This window comes from Schistocerca cancellata, chromosome 2 (genome assembly GCF_023864275.1).
Source record: "Schistocerca cancellata isolate TAMUIC-IGC-003103 chromosome 2, iqSchCanc2.1, whole genome shotgun sequence".
NCBI lineage: Eukaryota > Metazoa > Arthropoda > Insecta > Orthoptera > Acrididae > Schistocerca > Schistocerca cancellata.
Genome location: NC_064627.1, coordinates 473,305,623 through 473,313,524, shown reverse-complemented (window position 1 = coordinate 473,313,524; position 7,902 = coordinate 473,305,623). Strand labels below are relative to the sequence as shown.

The 7,902-nt window shown below is 44.5% G+C and overlaps 1 pseudogene; it reads left to right on the top strand.

Moving 5' to 3' along the window:
- The first annotated feature begins 597 nt into the window (after positions 1-597).
- On the top strand, positions 598-715 carry LOC126164135 (5S ribosomal RNA; annotated as a pseudogene).
- Positions 716-7,902: the final 7,187 nt, after the last annotated feature.

Genomic DNA, 7,902 nt, shown 5'->3' with positions numbered 1-7,902 from the left:
GTGTGTAGCTCACCTATTCTAGTGTAGGAATATTCCCACCATTATTTATTGTAATATTATAGTGTAAATGTGTTCTGATAAAGTAGCATGAACGTATTTTTGGTGCACTGTGGCATTAGTTGTTAAAATTTTAAAGTCCCATATTTATATTTTTGTCCTTGAAAAGCAGCAGAAAATCAGTAAATATAGTCATACATTTCGGAAAGCACCATCAGGCATGATACTCTGCTGGAAATTGTGAATATCACCATAATATGTTGACACTTCACAGTGTCGCTAATCGACCGAAGTACAAAGTACGAATGCCACCTTAAGGGTGGGGCTGGTAGGTGGGCTGGTGAGGGGGAACCAGTAATAGCACTCTGCACTGGTGGGAGACGGGAGGACGCCATTTTTAGGCGAGGAGTTATGATAAGATTACAGTTATCATTTCACCATACGTAAAATAATTAAAACGGGAGGAAAATAATAAAAAAGGTACAGAAACCAAGTTGTAACCTTCATTCCTTCCTGAAATAATAATTGTAACTTAATTAGTCTGTACCGACATTCACTGTCGATTACAAAATGTTTATGGTACATTATCTGTAACAATATGGCAACGGCCTTGCCGCAGTGGATACACCGGTTCCCGTCGGATCACCGAAGTTAAGCGCTGTCGGGCGTGGTCGGCACTTGGATGGGTGACCATCCGGGCCGCCATGCGCTGTTGCCATTTTTCGGGGTGCACTCAGCCCCGCCAGTGAGGAGCTATTCCACCGAATAGTGGCGACTCTGGTCAAAGAAAACCATCGCACCAACCGGGAGAGCGGTGTGCTGACCACACGCCCCTCGTACCTGCATTCTCATCTGAGGATGACACGGCGGTCGGATGCCCCCGATTAGCTACTTGTGGCCTGAAGACGGAGTGCTTTTAAAATCTGTAACTATTTCGCTGACGTAGAAAATTTTGTGCAGTTAGTTCTGCGTTCATAGACGATATGAACACTAATTAGAAGTCGATACTCAATTATAGCAACAGTTTATTGATGGTGGCTCGATAGATTGCTGGTAAAGAGACGACAGTTGGTCTATGGGATTGCGATATCGTCTGTGGCTTCTGCGTACCTTTCCTGCAAATTCTATACGGCTATATACGAACAGACACCGAGGGAGAACGGGGCACGAGAGGAGGTGGGAGTAGCAAAGAACACAGGCGCAGTCGACGTTCCGCGCTGTTTTCGACGAACTCGAGTGGATCAAGGGAAGTGGGTCGACGCATCTGCTTGCCCTTTCCACGTATCTGGAAACAGACTTTTCTTCTCTTCCTCTCTGCGAATGTTTTTCGTGCCTCGAAGGAGAATCTAGAGTTATACATCATCCCTCTCAAGCATTTGATTACACACTGGAAATGCTGTTCATGTTTTTTCAACAACCTGAAGAACTTTACGCTGTCGTTGGATCGGAACTTTCATCAGCGCTCCAGCACTTTGGAATAAGATATCTCTTGTTTTAGTCTTCGACTGTCAGATATTTAAGTTGCAGTGTATTCGTAATTGACTCTGGGAGGAAAATATTATACTTTGAATGTATTGGTTCAGATGTTCTCAATGGATGTGGTATTGGAGGCTCCTAATGTTTTCACCTCAAATATTTTTTGACGCGTTAAAGATGTTAATAATCTAATTCCACCTAAAGTGAAAGAGACGTGAAACTCGTTAAGTTAATACGTTTATTCAGGCGTAAGCTGTGCCATATATGACACCTGAGGACCTTAGAACTCACTAGATGGTTGAAATATGTTGTGCACCGAAGATCGAGATATACTTAAGCTAAGTAAATACACTGCTGGACAAAGTAGAGCAGCACCCAGAAGGCCAGGAAGCAACATAATGAAACTTCGCAGGTCCAGAGCGCATGTGTTGTTACTTTGAGTCACCTTAATAAAGAACTTGGCAGTATGGGCCCATTTATTACTATAACTTAGCACCCCTTCTAGCCTGGATGTATGTATTGTTTCGGTTGGGAAGTGTGTCTTAAATCCGTTGTACCGTCTCCTGAGGTAAGCTGGCCCATAACTGTCGCAACTTGTCCATGATACACACGACACTAGCATTGGGCAGGTGACGAGGTCCAGACTTGTCCCACACATGTGCTGTTAGACAAATCTGGTGATCTCGCTGGCCACGGCCGTATCTCAACGTCATGGAGACAGTTTGTGGAGACACATAACACTACTGTCACGTGAGAGATAACACGTGAGGACGCAGGTTGTACATAATGTACTGTGGTGTAAGAGTTCCCTCAATCACTACCAGCCTTGACCTTAGGTCATAACCAGTAGCTCCCAACACAATGATGCCAGGAGTAACATCGTAGAGTCTGCTCAAAACACTGGAAGAATTGGACCTCTCCATAGGTCGACGCCAGACACGCCGACACTGGTCTTCAGGGCTATTGCAGCACCGCGATTCGTGGCTTAACACAATTCAAATGTTCAAATGTCTGTGAAATCTTATGGGACTTACACACTATTTAACCTAAATAATCCTACAGACAAACACACACACCCATGCCCGAGGGAGGACTCGAACCTCCGCCGGGATCAGCCGCACAGTCCGTGACTGTAGAGCCCTAGACCGCTCGGCTAATCCCGCGCGGCGATTAACACAATTCTATGGTATTCATCAGCAGACTATGTTGCCTATAGAGATACCACTCATAATGCAGCCTTTACTGTTGTCGTGTTAACGTCATCCTAAGCATGGGACGATAATTCCATAATACGACTGCTGCCAGTCTCTAACCAATGGTGTTGGATGACCGAATGTTGCACGGAGTCCTTTAGTGGTTCTTTGATGACAGGAACAGATGTGAAGTGGTTAGAGTGTGCTTGGTGCTGTAACGGGAGTAATGTTTGACTGGATGTGGGCAAAACTCTACCTTAACCTTCGTGGAACACGTACTAACTGTGCGCACAGAATGGTTCGTGCACTGCCTTATTGTTTTGGCGATGCTGGCTCACGTCAGCTTGGCGATTTGTGCCCTGTCCTTTTCCTCCATATTCTTATATCTTAGCAATTCTGTAAAGACTATGGACAATAGCAGGAGATCCATGCTAACGTTGATTTGGTCGGATTCTCAAGAAGTCATGAGTGGGGAGTCTACTCGAAGTTCCAAGTTCTATTTCTCTTTTCACTCTTTATTAATTCTTTAATACTTCCTCTCACACTAAGAGACTTATCCAATGACCCCGCTTCAAGAGATCTCCGATACAATTTACCCAGCTACAGGCGCTATACACGCTCCCCCTTTGCTGTACAATAATATTATAACTTTCCAACTGCAGGCGCTGTATGAGCCCCATCTGTCTCAGAAACTAAAATCCCTGCAATCGCTTTGTTCCACCTATCCTCTAACTTATGATAGATTTTATCGCTGTATCACTTTTTCGCTTGGGCGACTATTGCTGGCGGATCTACCGCTATCATCAACATTGCTTGTCGAGGGATATGGAACGGTTTAACTGATGACTTAATGTCTAAAGATCGTCTCTCATCTATGTGATATCTCAGGGCTTTTGTTGTTTTGTGACAATGTCGTATGATGTGAAGGCAGTAAAATCTAATCAAGCAATATCACTGCTACTCTTTGTTCTAGTCCTATTTTAATGGCTTTGTACCGCCGCTTAAACATATCTTAACGGTCTAAGTCGTACCTGTTAACTGTTTTCTCTAGCTGTCATATTTTCGAGATTGTATTTCCTAATGTTCCTGACCTAGGTATGACCTTAAATCCTACCTGATTCCTATCTTTAAGTATTAGTATTCATTTTACTCCTGTTGTCATTACTTATACTGAAACATTTATTCTACACAGTTCCTATTTGTGACGAAAACCTTTTCACCTGTTCTGCTTTACCCTTAAGACATTACCGAAGTTTTCGGGATGCCAAAAGTTTTCCACACCTTAGTCACGTGCACGATATGTGCTCGTTGACGTAATGCCCTTTTTATGACAAAGCCAAGATACTACATGATATGACCCAGTGTATGTGGTGGAATGCCCTGGTAAACTGCACCGGGTGCAAATTACTGGACTAACTGCTCGGCCCTCCGTCCCTTACGGAAGACTAAAACGGTATCTAGCCCACAGATTATGGGAAAATTAGGAAAATCTCAAACCAAAGGATGTAGGAACCCTACGAGTGAAGATAAAAGTAAAGGCTGCTACTTACATATCTTGTTATCCCTGTCGAATCTTCAGCATTCTATCTTCCAATCATCCGCTTCCTTTTCCACTTCAGAAAGATGCTGCTTCAGAGGTATGACAGGGGCTGCTGTCTTCTGGTTGTCCATCTTCGTCTTCAGTTCCACTAGTCTTCTTGACACCTATTGTATGGGATGTCGTCATGGAAGGCGTGGCGTCATCTGCTGGATGTGGATGGATGTACAGACGTTGTAGGCAGCCAGTCTGTAGCCAATCTCTTTACTAATCGTCATACATGAACGTAGATCAGTTTATCTGCAGCAGGCAGAAAATAGACGAAGGATGGTGATGAGCCAGTTCGTAGCTAGGGCTGTTGTAACACCCCACCCGTCACTTATCTAGTTTTGGTGTGTGTTCACCCCATGTAATAGACTAACAGATCAACAGAGAGTGCAAAACTGCCGCAATATCGGATAACGCAAAGAAAGTAATAAGACCCTGTGCCTCCTGATTGAACTGCGGTGGTAGTGTTGACATTAATTGATTCAGAATTGATCCCTTTTAATTAAAAAGGGGTGCACATTGATGTTATATTCAGCTATTGCACACCAGATGCAAATGTTGAACATAAAATTAATTAAGAAAGTGACTTGGGATTTCAACTACTTGATTGAAAACAGATGCAGTCTATTAGCAGAGATTTATTTTAACTCACGACCTTCAATCATCACATTACATGACTCTCCTAACGGGCAGTGGTAATAAATTGCGTTTGCGTGGAGTAAAGTGCGATAAATCAAAACTAATTCCTTTCGACTGACCCAGGCATAATGCGAAGTGCGAGAAGAATTCTACAATACACGGCCCATGAAACCCTTGTGGAAACTTTGCCGACATGGTCCAACAAATTAGTCAGTGGCTGGAGCGGGCGCAATATCACCGAATTCAGTGTGGCGTCATTGTGTGGACGTCGGCCGACCTCATGGTGCAGCAAGGCTGCGATCGTCTATTCATTCCTAGGTACCTTGCTCAGTACATAGCTGAACCAAAACTTCCTGTCTCCAAGCTCAATCGTTCCCTTTGCTAAGTCCTAAACTGCAGAGATGCTCACTCTTTCTCAGGCAAGCTGAGTCAAGAACGCCACGTCCGCACTCTAGGCAAGCTGGGAATGGAAGACCTCTACGGAGACTTCTCACAGCCCGCTGTTCACCTCAGTTTCCCCTCCAGCAAAATCACTTACGCCAATTGCAGCACAAGTCGCATTAATTATGTGTTGCTTCCCAGCACCGACCAATGCCTGCTCTGGGAAGTGAACAAATTCCCACAAAATTTCCCTTCTTCTCAACTTCTGCTATTTCGCTCCTCCCAGGCCACCCATCAAGGTTAGTGTCTGCACAAACACCAATTTTTCCGGAATTCAGACTCCCAGGAGAGTACTTCAAATTCCTTGGTCCTACATTCCCATCGGAGGCCAGCGTATTTCATGCTGTCGCTCTTTACCTGATTTACTTCACGCTCTGCGGACCATGAATTCTCCGTGAAGTTGCTATAGTCGCGAACACGCATATTTTGACCTCTGTTGACCGCTCCACTGTCGCTTTGCGCGGCTTTCTCGCATGTTTCACAGAAAACGGGACAATGGACATTTATCAACAGGTGTAAAGTTCTCCGTCTGTTTCCTGGTACACCAGCATGGAGTCGGGGTCAACCACCCACTCACTGTCACTCATCTTAAGGCGGCTGGAGGCCGCGCCGCATTACTGCTTTCTCAGAGCTTGAGCCACCCTAAGCTGCCTATTGTTGCTTCCCTTAGCCGCTCTCCCGGCGGCCACAGTCAATTCTGAGTACTTTCCTGGGGTAAACTAGCCTCCAGTAAATCGACGCTTTTCCACAATGTTTTCATGTCGTGTGAATTACTTTAAAACCATCATCCGAAATTAATTATTCCAATACGTCCCCTCTACAAGATGCATTGTGCCTTGTGAGTCATTTTTGTTCAGCCCTACTGTTCGCTCAATGTGAGTTATGTGATCTTGAATGACTTCATGTAAGGGGCATAGTTCTTGCCATCTTACTATATATATATACTTGACAGCGAAACATGATTCGTTCAGTACGAATGCACAACAAATTTCATTTCCTCTCCCGGGAATAACACAGGTCGCTCTGCGAGTGAGGAGTACATGCACAGCGACAACACGAGCTGGGAATATGGGTCGGTAAGCGAACATATCCAGATGGCCGAGGCAGTGAAGGCAACCGTTCTGGAGAAGTGGAGCATTCGTATTCGAGTCACGGTTTGGCACAAATTTTCAGCTCGCAACACTGATTAATTTCATAGCCGTAGTGCGGCCGCCGTCGGAAAAATTCCCTGAATATTGCTTGCTAGTTATTGTTGTGGCGGCAGTCAGTCAAACTGCTGAAGTATCCCGATCGTTAGCCTGCGGACGCAGAGGGACGGAAGTGTCAGCATCTGCAGTATCCGCAGGGCAGACCGAGGCTGCGACCTGGTTACGGTTCTGGACTGCTTTCGACGCCGCTAAGGTCTATCCCGCTACAGTGAACAATACAGTGATACTTGTGGTCAGACGTGAACCGCTGGTGACACGTGACCAGAATCTTGACGATGAGTATGCCTGCCCTGATGTTACAGGACAATCCGTCACTGGAGAACTGTCACATCCGCAAGTACCACAAATCTCAATGTTGTACGGTTCAACTAGCAAGTCAAATGGAGACTCGTAATGAGGAACTTTCAGACACTGCCAAGTTCTGATAATGTTGTCTCATATGAGTACGTGGTGTCACTGTGTCTTTCCCGGCGATCACTCAAAATGTAATGAAGCACTGTCTGGAAGAAGCTGCATAGGTGTTCGGGCAGATCTCGATAAGTTTTTAAAGTGGCACAGATGTTGTCAACTTGCTTTAAATGTTCAGAAATGTAAAACTGTGCACTTCACAAAACGAAAAAATGGAGTCTCCTACGACTGTATTATCAGTGAGTCACAGTTGTAGCTGGCCATCTCCTACAAATACCTAGTAGGTGTAACGCTTTGTAGGGAAATGAAATGGAATGCTCACATAGACTCAGTTGTCAATAAAGCAAGCGGTAGAGTTCTGTTTATTGGTCGATTACTGGGGAAATGGGATTAGTCTACAAGGAGATTTCTTACAAATCACTCGTGTGACCCATTCTAGAATTTTGCTTAAGTTTGTGGGACGTGAACCAAATAGAACTGACAGGAGGTATCGAACGTATACAGAGAAGGGCGGTACGAATGATTAGAAGTTTGTTTGACCCGCAGGAGAGCGCTACACATGTGCTGAAGAAACTGAACTGGCAGACGCTTGAAGACAGATGTAAATTATCCCGAGAACGCCTGCTTACACTGTTTCCAGAACCAGTTTTGTATTAAGATTCTAGGAATATACCTCAAACCTCTACGTATCACCCTCATAGGGATTGTAAGTACAAGATTATATTAATTACAGAAAACACAGAGGCTTTTAAACAGTCATTCTTCCCGCGTTCCATACGTGATTTAAACGGGAAAAAAGTTTAATATTTGGTAGGTTGGGACGTACCCTCTACCGTACCCGTCACATTGCTTTGTAGAGCATGCATGTAAATGTAGATGTAGATTAAGTGTGACGCTGTATAAACTGTACCAGACGTGAAAACATGACTAAACATGTACATCCCTAATATGCCCT